Here is a 17,572-nt window from a genome sequence, read left to right as displayed (position 1 = left end):
TTGATGTTAATGGAGGAATACATGCTTCACCCAGATGCCACAGTTTAGTTCTTTCATGTGTTTTTGATTTTTGGATAAGGGGGGAGGTTTATAGCCTGGCAGAAACGAAGGTAATTTCAGGCTCTGGATAAACAGACACAGCCTGGTTAGTAGGATAGCTGGGGTTTGGTTTTTATAGTCTGTTCCTGTTATACAGATGAGGGTGGTCTTATTTTAATTTGAACAAAGGAGGGAGGGAAGTGCAGACCCTGCATTAGTGTCTGAACCATTTCTTTTACTTATGGGCCAACTTTTTTAATTGAAATGGGCAATGATTGTTGGTACTACAATGACTAAAAGATAAACTCTTTAATTGCTGTTATTAGATTTATTATTATTTTATTTTTTATTCCAAGTAGTTCAATTCAGCAGCACTATTAAATAATATTGTTCCTTAAAAAATGATAAAAGCATGTGTTTGCATGTTAAAGGACCTCTATTCTTGTCTCTACTCCTAGGAGTCATTGTTTTGGCACTGGTAGATGAAGGTTATCAAAACATTGCATCTGGCAGCGTAGTAGAGATTACGCTCAACAGAGATTCTTTTTCTTTGGAAGCGAACTAAAGTTTTGTTGACATTATTAAGATGTGAGGTGTCTCCAGTCAGTCTGCATCTTACATTAGTATAGATTAGATAATATTTAGGAAGTTGCCTGGCACTTTCTGTCTCACTTTCAGTAAGATTTGAACAGTGAATTTGGGATTGTATCACATATACAATTGTCCAAATGCAGCAAATTTGTTTTTCAGTGTTTCAGTAAGTGGCTATACAAATGGAGAAAATAGCAAGGCAAAAGGGAGAGGAGGGTGCTTCACTTAGTCCTTTGCTTTGTCTTGTCCAATTACGTGTTCCTCATCTGAGAAGTAGCACTCTTAATCAGGTAATGCCCGGGTTTAAAGTTATCTCCCTAAACGTGCTCCATAGATTATGGCAATGCCCTCACTTTAGTTCAGTGGAGCACAAAACAAGCTTTTCCCTGCTATCCAAATAATTTAAATACAGACAGACAGACATACTCTTCTTTAGTAGTGTAGATCTGCAATCTCTGTGTGTGCTTTTGCTGTGAGCCTGTCACATTGTCTCAGGCTATGGCTGATAAAGTGACATAGTTGTGTCAGCTGATCCCCTCTTCCCCTCCCATCCGCATTGACATGGCACCTCCTTATCCTGAGTCTGCTTCCACTGTACAGCCTCAGGCCCCATGGGAACTAATTCCTTACTAACTGTGACAGGCAATAAAAGATGGTGGACACACACATTCCTCAGCATGGCAGATAATGACATACACGCCAGTCATGAGTTCCACATCATCTTTAAACACTATTCAATCAGCTGTGCACACAAGATATTCTTTCCACTCACACCCTTTCTAACTTAACTCCATATTTCATGATTGTTTTAACTGCATGCAAATATACTCACACATTATGACTCACCTTTTTACAATGTACCTCAGTGTTTCCCCTGCCATTATAGTGGGGAGTCCCCCCCCTTCTCAACGGCAACCTTCAAAGTTTAAACAAAGAAGAGCAAACTGACATTTAAATTACAGTCCAGTGTCAGTGAGCTTAGAAATCAATGAAAAATCAGACTTTTAAACAAGTATCTATGTAAAATTAGTAAAACTCTGAACTTCTACCAAGCATAAAAGCTTTGTTCCATCTAAACATAAAAGATTTTATAGAAATGAGTTAAATAGAACCTGGAAGTTTAGTATTGTCTTTGCATAAGTGTAGACTGAAACAAATCCTAATATTTGATTTGTACTTGCTCCATCAATAAAAGCCTTTTTACACAGAGAATTCTTGTAACGTAAATGTTTAAGTTGTGCTCATGAGCTGTTCAGCTAACCTCTCCTAAGAGAAATCCAGTATAACCACATTCCTCCACTGACTTAAATGGGTATACAGGGCTTTGCTATAGGGCATCCCAACATGTAACCCATCCAGCGAGATTTTCGAAGTGTTTCAAAGTACATGTCCTTGGATTTATGTATAGATGCATAAGAAAAGTAACCCTGTCGACCAAATTATAATGTGTGGGGTGTTTATCTGCAGAGATACTGAACTCATTTTTTTTTGTCTTTTTAGCCATTTTGTGCTGTGCACTTCAGGAAGTGGGTGTGTATTCAGCAGCTATGACAGCGCATGGGTGTGAGAACTATAAAAATGTAGTGATCATTGCAAATCCCCGTCTCCTCCCTCTTCTCAGCTTGACTCTCTGTTTACACATCTCTGCTACACACATACAGGCTTCCCTTGGCATAACCGGCACTTCAACTTAATTTTGCTGATGCAGCCTGGGCTTGTGTGAAAGAGTGCAGAGGTGTGGACTTGGTTATCTGTGCTTTGAAACATAACCTCTGTGAAAGCATCCGTAAATATTCAGAGTTACTGTTTTGCTCTGCAACTGGCTGAAGATTTTCACTTGTCAGACAACGCTGTTCACTTTTGTTGATCTTTAAGCTTTCGTCAACTTCATTTGTGGCACATGTTTACCTCAGTCTAAAAGTTTTCCGGTTATGCATACAGTGTGTGTATGATTTTCCCATGTCTTCCAGTTTCCTTTTTGCACCTCCAGCCCCTTGTCGCACCACATATAATCCAAATGGATAGATTATGGGTAAGGAAGAGGCACATGACCAAGATTTGGCATTACCAGAGCTAAAAGGCCAAGTATTTTCATTTAGGTAGATATAAGTATTGATTCTTGTTCAATTGACAGCCATTAGTGGCACCCAGCAGGGGGTCATTGGTGTTTAGCCCTTATGTGACCTGTCCTATATGGTCAATTTCCCGCATACAAACTGTGTGCCCTTTGTCCTGTTTGATGTGAACCAGATTAGCTGGCTCATAAGCATTGTTAGCTCAACTTTAGTGTCAAAGCCTTTCACCCAGAAGGAGCCTGTATCTGAAAGACAAAAGATTACAACTACTCCCAATGTTTGGCTTCAGGCAGCTTCTTCTGCTCACCTCTTGTGGTCCCTCTGCCTTTGCCATTACCAAAGCTGTACCAAAAAAGGGACGTTTTTTTTGTTGCATTAAGGATTATGTGATGTTTTGCTTTGTGTAATGAGAACATTTATTACCATTTACTGTTTAATTGACACTAATGTGTTTTTAAGGGGGGCTTGAACCTTAAACCTGATGACCTTCGGCCTCCTAAATACCAACATATGTTTGGACAATGAGTGTATTGGAAAAATTATATGCACATATGTTGCAGTAACAGCTTTTGGTGATGTGAGCTTTGTATTGTGTATATTTACCAAGGCTTCATCCATCTTTGTGACATATTTAAAATCTTTGTCTGCATTTCTAACTTACATGTAGGTTTCTTTTTGTTTAGGTTACACCCTGCGTTAATCACCACCTCTGCAAAACACAAGGCTACTATCTAGAAAAGTATATCTGGCACACTACCTCCTTTTCATGAAAAGTTTTTTTTTCTTTTCTCTTTTTTTTTTTGGCTCAAGTGTATCTTCCATATGTGCTCTTTTTTCATATGAGGCTAAACATTTATTGTGTGATCTGATTGTCATGCAAGCTCAGAAAATCCTTTTTTTATTTATTTTTTTTAAGTACATAAATGATTTGAATGCAAAATACCCAAAACAAACAAAACTGTAGACTGTAGGGGTGAGTTAACTCCCCCCCCTCCCCTATCTAATATGAGCATATGTGAAGCCTCCATTAAAGTGAGCACCAGACCGCTTGTGGAGGAGTCCATTGTGGCCACAGGGATGGACTTGATTCTCTCTATGCATTAATCCCTATGTTCTTGTTCAAATGGAAAGGAGTTGGAGTGTATTTTTTTAGGGGTGGTAATTTAATTGTTTTTACAGTGCATCGCGATGTGGACGTGGACAATTCAGCACTGATGCAGCAACAAAACTTAATCAATTATAATTATGTTTATATTCTGCTGCCGCTTGCATTTAAGCCGTGATCTAACCTGCTACAACGGCTCAGTAGATCCAAGGCAGCATCTGTTTTGAACCCTTCACTTAGGAAAACTAAAACTAAGCAGACATACGGAAAATACATCAGTATCTGACTACAAATACATTCATTGTCTCAGTGAAATCACGTAACATTACACACGAAAATGTATAAAAACAGTTAAGTTAGCTTAAGGCTATAGAAAATACCATTAGCAAGCTAACAGTTAGCTTGCACGAACAGACTAAAGGCTTTAAAACAACTTCGTCCATCAACAAATGTTTACCTCAACAATATTCTCTGTGTTCAATTACAAATTGACTAGAATAAACACAGGCAAATCTTTTTTTTGACCATAAATGAGATGAAAAACATCATCTTGACTTCCATGTTCTGTCTGAACTGACTATGGCAAAACTGAAGGGACAAAACACTGCTTTACTGCAAGAAATCTCGCCACTGGATGGCTGCTTAACCATTTTCGATAACAGAACATCAGTAATGTTTCTTGATTGTCCGGCAATAGAAAAATAAAGTTCAACAATGAAGGTAAAAAAAAATGTTTAACTTTTTAATTAAACTGGGGAGCGTTTAGTGTTTTGCTAAATGAACAGACAAAACCCTTATAAATGCAGAAAAATATTAGTAAGTTATTTGAACTATATATCAATTTTTTTGCTTTTGTTTCTGAAGCTATGCAGGTTTATTGTGTAATTAGTTATTGCATGTACAGTAAGTTCCCTCGCTTGCTCCTCCAAGTATTTCCTCTGTGTAGTAGTACTATGATTTTTCAGAGGTTAAGCAGGGTCTGAGTACGCATGGGCAAGATGACGTCGCCAAAAGATTCCATTTCCACTTTACACTGACAGATCTCACCGTGCGTTGAAAGAAATTTTTTTTTATCCACCCAAAATTGTGTTACTGTGTAAATAAGACACCAGAACCAAACTTCTGCGCTTACTTTCTCAGTGTTCTGGTGTAAACGGGGCACAAGACATGAAGTGAAACTGGGTCCTGAGGACTTGGATTGAGAAGCACTGATTTAGATTGTTTATCTTTATATGCAGAATCATTTTAAAATATGTGGATTTTTCCTCATTGTTGGTCTTGTTTTAAGTTTTTTTTTTTTTTTTGTATTTGTTGTGGTTTACTATTTGCACTTAAAGTAGGGTCGTAATGTATAGATATGCCTCAGTATTACTTTAAAACTATATTTTCTGTAGTACACAAAGATGCCATGTAATTTCCTCCGTGTTTCGTTGATTTCAGTGGCTCTCCAAAGTAAGAAACTTAAATTTAAGATGGTGCGACTCACTTTGCTGTAAATCTCTATCAGTTTGACATTTTCTGATCCACTTTGCAATTTAAAAATGATTACTGCAAAAGTACTTCAATAGAGTGCTTTCAGACTTTGCTTTAGTCTGTCATTTAGTCCAAAGATCAAGGGCTGGACTGAGACTGAGCATGTGACAGAGTTGAAACTCAGAGGAAATTCCTCCACAGGATGAAAACTCTAAGCTCAAGAGAGAGGGGGGGGGGGGGAAAGAAACTGGGAAGGTAGAGTTGAGAGAAAATGCAATATTATGACAGTTTATTGATTTTTATTTATTTATTTATTTATTTGTGATGTGCAGAAGGACAAAACCATTTTTTCTGACTTTCACTAAATTTTTCAAAACTGCTTCACATAAAGTGGATTAATACAGATTGGGAGGCATACTACTTATGACCTCAGCTACAGGTACCATTCTGTCATACATTACCATTGATTACATTTTGTCATTTTCCTTCCTTTTCTATCCTCTGAACTCCAGTAATGTAGACCCTCTATGCAATATACTGATTAAACAAGTATCTGCAGTCGGAGGCTTTTTCAGTTCCGCTGCAATAAGGACCGGAGCAGAAGGTCGTTCCTGCCCACAGCAATAACCTTTTACAATAAATATTTCTCCCCAGGAGAGGGGACTCCTCAGGATGTAATGCATGATATACCCACCTCTTCATTTGTTCCAATTTAATTTTCTCCTCTATCAGCAGTCATCTTATTTAACTCTTATCAGCAGGGCCTGAGTTTCACTGCAGGAATCAAACATAATATAATCGATTCCTGCAAACCTATCTCTCATAATTGGGTAAAAAGTCACTGCAGGACCTGTAGTTAAGCTCACTGAAATATGCAAATCCCCCCTATGTGAAATCATTTGAGGCCCAGATCAGTGCTTTTTATAACTTTGAGGAGACATCTGTTTGGGTCACTCTAGGATCCTGCAGGTGGCTTTTTTTTCTTTTTTTTTTTCCAGTGTAGTTTTCTGAGAGGGCACTTTGCATTTGTTGAACACTGATGTAGGTGAAGGTTGCCGCTAGCAAGAAGCCATCGTCAACAACCGATTTCCAATCAAAGAGAACAAAGATAACATAGAAACACTGGTGACAAGCACAGACAACAGCTGTTCCAAACAAATTTTAGTAGTACTTCGTTTAGAGATTTAGTTTAAACTCATCTAAATGCAACCCTCAGCTGAGATTCTGAGCATATATTACCTTTGATGCATTGACTTGTGTCTATGCATTTGAATAGGGCTAAAAAGAGAAGTCTGTGTACTCATGTCAGCATGATCTCATGTGAGGGCATTCTCCAGCTGGCATGCTTGACATGCGCAGTGTCTGCAAAGTATTCATTCACCTAAAAGTTGAAACTGCTTTAGAGGGTTCAAGTAGTCTGTTTAAAAGCCACAAACTTATCTTTGGATTGAGTTTTGACATTTGAAGACCTTAAATTAGTTAAAAGCAGCTTCAGCAGTATGTAAAGAGGTTTGTTCATCTTGTTTTTTTACTGGAAATTGAACCTCTGAGCCTGTCCCAGTGTTAAATCTGTGGTAGAATGAAACTTTTTTTTTTGTTTTCTCCCTAAAGATTTGTCTTGTATTTTGCCCAGTTCATCCTATTTTCATTGCTGGCCAGTTCTCCAGGCAAAATCAACAGAGACGCACTTCCTCAGTGGTATATTGTCAACACCATATTTCACTGGAGAATTGCTCTTCTCTGGATGATGAAGTGATGCACAAGCTTTACAATAACAGCCAAAATTAAACATTTGTTTTCTCATTTGAACGTAGCACCTTCTTTATTCTGTTTGGAAGCTCTTTCATGTTGTTTGTGGAACAAGTACAGTTTTTTTCCTCCCTCCACCCCTCACCACTACCCCTCTTATTTAAGCAGGTGTTTCCTGGGCAGTCTTTCATAAAGCCCATCTCCGTGGAGTTTATGGCATAAGACTGACATTCCTTTTCTGTGGTGGTTCTTTACAAATTATTTGGGCTTCTTAGTTAATTAAAAAAAAGTAGCTTGAGCCAAACAGGATAACACCCAGTTTTGATACTTTTGCAACACCCTGCTTTTTAGCGGGATACACACTTCCACAAGCCTACAGAAGACTTAAAGACATTTTTTCAGCTCAGGCAAAGAGCTTGGCTGTTTAAGAGTTACCAGTTGCATTTTATAATTATCCAAATGGAAATATGAGTTAATACTGAAACTTTTTCTGGTCTAATTAATTGCATGCCATGATTAACAAGGCACATTATCTCCCACACAACTTAATAGACTTTGAGGTCTCTAAGGAGATGAAAAAACTGTGGACATGTGGCTTGCACTTCAGTGTTAACTTCATGCAAACATTTTCTAAGTGAAGTGACCTGACAGTTTGTAAAACAATAATGGTTATTGCCAAGTATGGGAAAAGACATTTTGGGACATGATTTTGGCTTGCAGTACAGCTGGGGAGTTATTTTTCATAAATCTTTTCAAAGCTTTTTCTTGTTTTGGCTTTATAGTCTGGCATTTGTGGGATTTTATTGTTGATTAGACTAAAAAAAAATCTTATTTAGGACCTTGCTGCATTCTCCCCAACCTATTTTTAATGCAGGCTGTTGATAGAATAAATGCATAATTTGGAATATTTACAGTTTAACTATGAAAGTACTTCTTGAAATAGTAACTGGATAGGAAAATAATTGCCCGTTATAACCCTTAATATAACATTGTCTAACCCTTAAATTAAAGCATGTCTGTCTTTGCAATGAGAGTTTTACTGTATATCCCAAATGTTGCTGTTATTTCTCTCAGCAGGGAGAAGTGGATGATGTGTAAAGATTTCCCAGAATTATCGTCTTGCAGCAATGGCCTGAGAGCCTCTCTGGACTGAAACCAAGGTGAGAAGCACAGCCACAGCCATATCTCCATTTACGCAACTCTGCTGTGCAATTTAGCAAATAGACAGTCTTATCCCAACATCAATCATAAACTGTCCAGATGATGCAAACATTTAAATAAAATATTTGTTTTTTCCATGGGGTCTGTGGAAACAGTCTTGTGCAGCATCTGTATTATTTTTTTTTTTTTTTTTTTTTTGGTTTATATAAACATCTGTGTTAAATGTACATGCTCTCTGTATTGTGCTTAAAAAAACAAAAAAAATCTTTCTTATAATCACCATTTCTGATAGGCTAAAGGGAAATTTGACCTTTGGAATTGCATTATTGCCATCAGTTCCTACAACACAATTTGTGTGTACTCAGTATAGCTAAACTGGCACAAGTTTATCTGCTGTTAGTAATTTTTTTTTATGGGCTGACGTGTAATTTAATGGCATTATCCCTTGTAGCTACACTGCTGGGCCAAAAAGTTGCCAAGTTGCCCCCCCCCCCAAAAAAGGTCTCACACTAATATTTTGTTGGACCACCTTTAGCTTTGATTACAGCAGCATTCGCTGTGGCATTGTTTCAGAAAGCTTCTGCAATGTCCCAATATTTATTTCCATCCAGAATTGCACTGTTATTTTTTAAGCAAGATGTTTTATTGATGATGGGAGAGTCCAACCACTGCACAAAGCCTTCTCCAGCACATCCCAAAAATTCTCAATGGGATTCAAGTCCAGACTCTGTGGTGGCCGATTGAAAATTGAAACATGATGCCTCATGCTCCCCAAACCACTCTTTTACAATTTAAACCTGATGAATCCAAGCATTGTCATCTTGAAATATCCCCGTGCTATTAGGGAAAAGAAAATCCATTAATGGAATAACCTGCTCATTCAGAATATTCAGGTATCAGCTGACCTCACTCGTTGGACATATAATGTTGCTGAACTTAGACCTGACCAACTGCAGCAACCCCAGATCATAGACTGCCCCCACAGGCTTGTACAGTAGTCACAAGTCATGATAGCTGCATCTGCCTCTCTTCTTACCCTGATGGTCCCATCACTCTGGAACATATGACCGTCTTCCATTCATCTAGAGTCCAATATTTCTGCTCTCTAATAAACTGAAGCCTTTTTCTCTGGTTAGCCTCACTGATTAGGGATTTTCTTGTGACTATACAGCTGTTCAGTCCTAAATCCTTTGACTTCTTTTCGCATTGGCCAAGTTTCTATGAGTTTTAATTCCCCTTTAATTCAAAATAAAAATAAAATTCTCTTTAAAAAAAGATTAAAAATGCCCTTGTAAACACAAACACAAATGAAAATAACCATTCCGAATTAAAATGAAATCTGAAGTAAGTGGCTGGTTTATTCCGATTTTAAATCCAAATGGAATAAGTCCTCGATCATGTAGACGTTTATTCCACTTAAAATTAATTCTGGTCGTTCTGTGCACGCTCGTTCCCTTGTCCTGTCGCGATGACGGTACGGTACTCTATCTCCCTTCTCCTCCTCAGCTGACCAAAGTGAAGTAGGATGCTGGTGAAGAGCTGCTGCTTCAAAACTAGAATCAAAATCAGAGCAAAAAATGGTTCTTAGGTTTTCTTCCATGTTGTAGACAAAAAGAAAAGAAGGGAGCTGGGGTTTGTTTTCTTCAGGTAGACCCCCCCAACCCCCAGATCTTAAGTGGAAATAAGCCTCCATTTGGAATTACTATTTCCATGTAACGCAAAGGAGAAGACTTTCATTCTGAATTATTTAATTCTGAATAATTAATTTAAAAAACCCTGTGTAACCATGGCCATTGGTAGATGAGGGAAAAGGGAATTTGAAACAGATAAACACACACACTCAGTTCTAGTTTTATTTCTCTCTTTAGAGCCTTTATTGACAGAGCGCATAAACATTTAATTGTTTTTCATATTGGGAAATGTAACTGTAAGACAATTATAAAACATTTGGTAGTTCTTCTGAACTGCCCAGGGTTAGACGACCTTCTCTTTCTGTCAAGGCTAAAAAGAAAATCTCTCTTGAAATATCTTATCTCACCATTTTTTTACTTTATTTTGTTTTTGTGCAGTATCTGCACTTGTCTTGCAGCTTGCTGCATATGCTAACCAGTGCTACTTGTCTAAATGCAGACTGACTGGTGTTTTTATATGATGGGTTGCAACAGATAAAGGAATCACAATTTACTCCATGACAACACTTATCAGTGAGGACATTGACTCCGGTAGATCAGCTCAGTGCATCCCAACATTTCACCCTTTACATTAATCTGATTTCCTCGCTGATATCTGAATCTCCCCACTGGCACCGTTCTTAGCCACAGATGAATTGTTGACTGGATTGTTGCAGGGAGATGCTTATTCATACAAATTAATCATTTCTGTCATCTCTTGGTAATTGACACTCCTGTTAACCTCTCCCACCAATCTTCTCCTCTGTTATTTTTTTTCTTTTTTTGTGACAGCCAGGGGCCAGAATCCTGTGCTTATTATACAGAAAGCCCTCTGCTTCTCATCCTGCGACATCCTGAAGTGACTGTCGGCGTTAAAGATTGATGAGTGTGATCAGCTTTCAGTAAATGGGGGGCCTAGGCTCTTGGTTGCACTCCAGCACTTTAGAGCCATTACCTCGCAGTGATTCGAGTGGACAAACTCAAAGTCAATTTGCATATCTCTTTGTTGATCAGATCAGCAGCAGTCGGCTTGTTTGTGTCCAGCTTTTTATGGTTTTTGTTAGTTTTTTTTTAAACTCCAAATTGCATGCATAGGCAAAAGATTGTGAACTTGACCAGAAAATAGTGTTAATTTTAAATATTTCTATAGATGAGATCGGCAGGTTTTAGAGAAGTGCAGTGGTAAATTTGAGCCACCGATTCCCTCCCACAATGTTTACTGAACACAAGTAATTACGCTCAGTGAACCTCGGGTTCTTGACTTGACTTTTTTTTTTTTTCTTCGCCTTGCATTCAACTCTCCTTTTCTCCAAAAATCACTACTCACTGTCAGATCCTTGTACATGTTCACAAAGACATGACCATCGCTCAAGTGTTATTAAATTGAGCAAAGATTCAAGGTTTCAGTGTCATTTTGCTTAAAGTCTTTGTATCCATCATCATATCCATCACTCCAACTCCATCTACCTCTCCCTTGACCCAAACCTGATATCACAACATCTGGTTCAAGGTAACAGCAGCTGTCGGCAAGGCCAGAGTTCATTGCAGGCTCCACCTACATTGCATTCTGATGAAACTGATATTGTTTAAATTAGTGTTTGTCTTAAATACCATCTTACATGAGTCAAACATGTTTCTGTATGTTTTGGCACTCCTAGCCCTTCTTCTCACCCTTGCAAATACTGAGAGGTAAAATGAGAAGACACGGGTCCTCTGGGCCCTTCCTCTGTCATGATTTCTTCCTCAGTTTGCAGGAAATAAATGGCCCGTGTTGCAGCCCTCCAGAAGCAGTCTTTATTGGTGCACTCTTGTTCCCCATTTCTCTCTTGGGGACTTTTGCACCGAGACACAATGTAAGAACAGATTACACACCAGCGAGACATTTTTCAGTGCCCCACAGAGGTTTTTGCACTTTGTAGAAGGGTTTTCGTTATTACAGTGCAGTAGACTCACCCTCTAGTTGAATACCCAGCACTCTCTAAGCTCTAGAAACACTGGGTGTATTTATAATCGAAGCCCTGTTCACGCACATGTTTACCGGAATCTTGCACATACACATATTTTAAGGCAAAGAGGGTATTCTTAAAAGTTTAGCAGTCTGGCAAAAATTGTATAAAATGTATAGAAAAATACTTTGTTGTATGTCATCGTATATAGACTCATATCTCATAAATTTGTGTTTTCGTATGTACACAACAAATCCTTTAAACTTTAAAATCACTCCCTAAAATAACCGAGGGCATGTTGGAATGTGCCAGAAGTAAAATTTTTTTTTTTTTTTTTTTTTTTTTTTTTTAAGAACAACCTGTTTACAAATACAATTGCATTACATACAATTTAAGAAATTGGCTTCTTTTCCCACCCAAACTTTTTTTCCCCCACAATTAACACCAAACAGAAACCCAATATGTCTTTCATTTATATCCCCCATTTATGAATTTGTTGTTTTTTTATCTGCAGTACTTGTTACTATTTTAAGGAGTCATTAATTAAGCTGTAATGTAGGATCATACAATAACCAATGCAAAACTTAGAAAACAAAGTCTGACTAGGCCTCCATATCTGTATGCATATCACATACACTATGCCCCAAAAGTCTTTTTGTCTTTGTCTTATATCAAATGTACATAAAATGCTCCTAAATATTTACAAATGAACTTAATTTGAATTTCATTGTTCAAATATTTATTGCATAGAGCAGTAGGCACATGAAATTCAGCCTTCTAGCAAGTTTTAAGCGTCATATCAAGTTGTTCAAGTTTTTAAAATTGGGATTGCAGCATCTGCCAGAATTGACAACATTTCATACAAAAGCAGCACAGAGTATTTTACATGAGGTTAAAAACAACCATTTCTGCATACTAAAAACACAAGACTTCACATACCTAGTATGTAACATTACAATACCTGGCACCTGTCACACTTTGTACAGTTGTGGACGTCCCATATATTTTTGTTTTTGTTGCTAATTTGGTGGGAAAAGTTTGAACAGTTTTTTTTTTTGTTTTCTTTGCATGCATCTGTACAACCCATCAAACCTACTGCAAATTGTTTGACTGTTTTATATCCTGTACCACACATGCAGAAAGTTGGTGTGTGTGTGGGCGTATGGGTGTGTGTTGTGTAGTTTACAGCAGTTTAATACAACACGTCATGTGCAGGTTGTACCAGCTGAGTTTGACAGGAAGAAACGTGGTCGTCTGCAGCACCTTGTTGTCTCTGCATTCCTCCCTCGCCAGACTGGTTGGCTCCAGCTAAGTCCTGGACAGTCTGCTCATGTGACACCTAAGATATAAGCAATGACACCCACATACACTCACCTATGATTGCTCCCTGAAGTGCACCTTATACTTTCAAAGTCAGTTGATTTCTAAGGCTTTCTAGTTTGGTCATTAACTTATATTTTGCTCATCTCCATATTCTGCTTTCTCAGCTTGGTGTGATAAACATCTTTTGATGGTGTTGCTGAGGCGGCGTTGTGGCTGTTAACAATGGCTTAATACCCTAAACCTGTCATTCAGTCCTGTGAATCTGACACATAGATAAGACGAAAACCTGTAACGATGTGAGAATTGTTTACACAGTCAAAGCTGAGCTGTCAGCGCACAAATATATACTAATGTAGTCGTCTTGTTGTGTGTTTATGTGAGATGGGAAGAGGTTTGAGGAGAGGTGTTTACTACACTTCTGTAAGTGGAGACCTGAGCCCACCACAGCTTCAAAGCTGCAGAGCAGCTGTGCAGGAGGGTATCTGCTCCTATAAACCTCATGACCCCAGCATTATTTCGACTCTGATGTTCAGCCTGTACTTTCCCATCTATTGTCAACCTGCCAGTGCTTTGCCAGCAACATCCAGCAGTTGGCCAAACTGTGCATAGCATTTTAGCCTTAACTCAAATGAAAGTTATAGTGAATGGAAAGATAATGTTTGGCAGTAGTACTGGTTGTCCCATTTAATATTTCCAAAACGGTTTGAAGACCAGTGAAACAGCCCTCAGCTGAACCATCTCCAGTAGAGCATTTCCCCTCACCCTTTTTCACACTAACAGAAACATGCCAGTTTAAGTATTATCCTTCAATTCTATAGCTCCATTAAGTTTTGAATAGTTTAGACATGGCGTCACCTCTGTTCATCCTGCCTGTTTGAATCTTGACAATCCTCATTTAGCCTTACACTAATTTCACACTGTGTATGACTAACATAAGGCGCCCAGTAATGATTGATGGACCATATGTTTCAGTTCACTGTACTAATGAATTAAATGAGCTGACAGCTTGATGAGCTGTAATTTTAATAGATGCCTGTCAGAATGTGCCAATCATTCTTATACATAATGAGGTTATTCGCCCAGCCCCCCTCAGTCAGTCATGGCCCGCACAGAGGGATTTATGGATTGCAGTTTCTTATTCAGATATAATTTAGCAACAGATGCTTTTTGCATTATTCTGCTGCAAACTACTACAGTACATTTAGTTTAGCTCTTATCATGATGCTTATATATTTGCGAAAGGATACTTAATGTTTGTTACAGATGTGCTGCTCGGTTTTGGTAGCAGTATCTCGCACTGTATGCGCATTCATGAAAGTCACCCCTGTCTTAAGTAGGAAGATGTTTTTAGCATGTTGCTTGTGTTACCACCTGCACTGGTAATAATAATTATTTTATTGACATTACAACAAACGCTGTTATTTCTTTTTGTAAATGACGCCTCGACACGAAAACACAAGAGTGACTTATGGAGGTTGCCAGCATCAATAATCAATAACCTGCAAAATAAGGAATAGTTCCAGTGCTTTTGGAAAATTTTATTCTGGGTTGAGATGAGATCAAATTTATTAATGCAGAAAGAAATTATTTAGCCCCACAACGTGCTCAAAACTAATACTCAATAAATAAATAAAATAAGAAAGTAAATTTAATAAAAAAATCTGTTTAATAAATAGATTTTTAAAAGTGGTACCTTTTCAGGCTATTAAACAAATGACTTGTTTCCCATTTTGGCGTCCTTTGTCAACAAAGTGCGTTCTATATAGCTGTTCTTGAATCCAAACCATTTCCATATTACTTGCCTAATGGGGCCTTTTTTCCATTTCTCAATCTGCTGACAGGTCAATGTTTTTTTTTATTATTATTATTAGTTTTTATTTTATTTTTTTTCTTTTGTTACTCTTTTGGGTTGTCTTGGCAGTTAACCAGATTTAAGATGCACGGTGTAGAGCGGAGAGGATTGAATTAACTTGACCTTCGTGGTATGGCGGGGGTTGCTCTTTGGGGGCAACACTGAAGTTTAATGACAATCTACTTTTGTGTTTGTTTTATTATCCAGGCCTAAAATGCATACATTAAGAAGACGCACAGGCAAATTGATGGACCTATGGGACATAGCCCTACCTGCTTTTACAGCCATGTCTTCACTGTCATCCCCCATTATCATCATCATATAGATGACTGCTTTGATGTCTCTGATCGTGTGTCTGAGCGTGTTGGTCAGTTCTTGTTTGTGGCGAGGATGATGATATACACACACTCTTCCTGTCAGATTTGCCTTTGAGCTGCAGGAGTAGAGATGAGAATTTGTCATATCAAGCCATTGAGACCACATGCTGTCATTCACTTAGTAATGTTTGTGATGTCCAAGAACAATCAAGCTTGAAGGAGTTCTCCACTTGTGGCCAGAGTTAGTGACACAGCTCTTGCGGGCAGCGTTGGACATATGAGGCATAGTTGTTGTTGTCGTAGTAACTGCTCCGAGGATCTGCAGGGGAGACGTCCTGTATAGATATCGAATCAACATCATCACAGCAAAGTGACAGAGACGCAAAGGTTTGCTCACAGTTTACACCCTCCTCAAAAATCCAGGCCATTCTCTTGGATATGAAGTCCCTTGCTAGTCTGTCCATGTTAAGATCACAACCCCCCCCCCTTCTCCAACTATCCCTCTTCCCCCGCAGCAACAAGAGTGGCCTACCAGCCTGCTTGCCAGGCTGTCTGGCTGTCTGCGTTGGTGTCATTGAGACGTGCCCGGCAATTTCAGGCTCTCTTATTTGTCTCAATGTACATTGACCCATCATTACTGTCATGTCAAGGAGATGGAGGCAACCAATCATATCTGGCCCAGCGGGACAAGCACAACCAATCAGGTCTAGAATCCCCATGGTAACTTGCGCTTCAAAGCCCCAGCACAACCAATAAGAAGAGAGAGCGACACTTGGCTATTAGAGTTTAATGGCCTGTTTCTGTTGTCATTAATAAAAGCGTATAACCTCTGCCATACAGAGTGTTATATTTTCAGTGGACACCATAGTGCCACAGCATAAAGACACCCTGATGGTATTCGAAAGGGTAAAATACAAGGACACGTGCACACCAATGTTTGTGTATTATTATCTGTCCATTCACTCCACAGGTCAACAGTGGTACTCAAGCCACTTGTCAACAGAGCATGTTTTACCCTTCAGAGTCTCCTCTTTCTCTCTGGCCAATCACCATTGCTTTGACTTCAACCATTTGAGCACAGGCACCATCATTAGCCTAAAGTAGGTCACTCCAGGCCAGGAGGGAGCCAGACTCAAGTTTGGATGACACTAACTCTCTTTTTAGTTTAACCTGCTCCTGCCTGCTTATGCTATTCTGTTTTGCTCTAAATCGTGTTGTTCTCCGCTCCATTCCCTTCTTATGTAATGGCTGAGCAGTAAGCAGCATGTGTGATTTAGCTGTTTCCATGGCAAGAGTAGCCGAGAGTGTATCACAACACAGCATGCACCAACCTTAGTCACTGTGCTGTGGAGAGACTTAGATTTTCTGTCGCTTCTCTGCTTCTTTTTAAAACAAAAAAGCAAATGAAAAACGTATATAACCCATCTTGCTTGAACCAACACAATGCATTTTTTCCATGCATATATTTGTAGATGCCACCATTTGTTTCAGGGAAAACAAGTGTTTGCATCTTGTATGCGGTAGGTATCCTCCTATATATTTAAACCAGAGTCCATTAGCTGCCATTAGATTTTCAGAGGATGGTAGTAATTAATAAGACATTACAGTACTTAGATCAATAATTGATGGTCTTTCATTTATTGGCATTAAGTTCAGCCTGTGGTGACTTTCAGGGTAAGAGCATAAACTGAAGGCATGTTTGCATACAGAGTTTGAGGCATCATCAGATGCATATTCGCTCATGATTTGTTGTTGTATGGGAAATTTTTTAATCTTCATTTTCAAAACTTTAAGGGTCTAAATAATAACAAGGGACGTAAGGGATTTTGGTGTTGGCCCTACACTGAATGAGAACTCAGTAACTAGTGGAAGCAGATTGGCTACAATGTAATCCATCCTGCGGATGTCCACAAAGTTTTTTGTTTTTTGTTTTTTTTTGGCCATCATCACACCATGCCAGGTTAATAAAAACACCAACACTAATAAAATGACTTTTAGAGATCAAGGAGTAATGGTCATCTCTCCATCCAGATGGCCTCCAGTGCTGCAACCGACCACTACTTCATGATTCCCAAAAAAAAATGGAGACCTTACCTTTGCAAAATAAAAAGATTAAGCCTCTCTGTTCATATTCATGTTTGTGAACACAGAGTTCAAGTCACCAAAGAGCATGTGATCAATCCCCAGTACATTACACATGTGGATAATGGCAATTTTCTTGCAAACAAGCTGCCGGATTGTTCTTCTGCTCTTCTTTTTCTGCTGAGCAGA

The 17,572-nt window shown here is 38.6% G+C and overlaps 1 protein-coding gene across 9 annotated transcripts in view; it reads left to right on the top strand.

The window, feature by feature from the left end:
- The window catches only part of ncoa2 (nuclear receptor coactivator 2), a 63,468-nt gene that overhangs the window by 13,879 nt on the left and 32,017 nt on the right, over positions 1–17,572 (top strand). For 8 of the 9 annotated variants that reach the window (XM_041968293.1, XM_041968295.1, XM_041968296.1 and 5 more), the window contains exon 2: positions 8,107–8,192. The gene's annotated coding sequence lies outside the window, so the exon portion shown is untranslated. The remainder of the gene's footprint in view (positions 1–8,106; positions 8,193–17,572) is intronic. The other variant, XM_041968292.1, reaches the window with a different exon arrangement.

This window comes from Melanotaenia boesemani, chromosome 18 (assembly GCF_017639745.1).
Source record: "Melanotaenia boesemani isolate fMelBoe1 chromosome 18, fMelBoe1.pri, whole genome shotgun sequence".
Lineage (NCBI taxonomy): Eukaryota > Metazoa > Chordata > Actinopteri > Atheriniformes > Melanotaeniidae > Melanotaenia > Melanotaenia boesemani.
The sequence above is the reverse complement of the archived record's forward strand: the minus strand, read 5'-3'. Positions and strand labels throughout refer to the sequence as shown.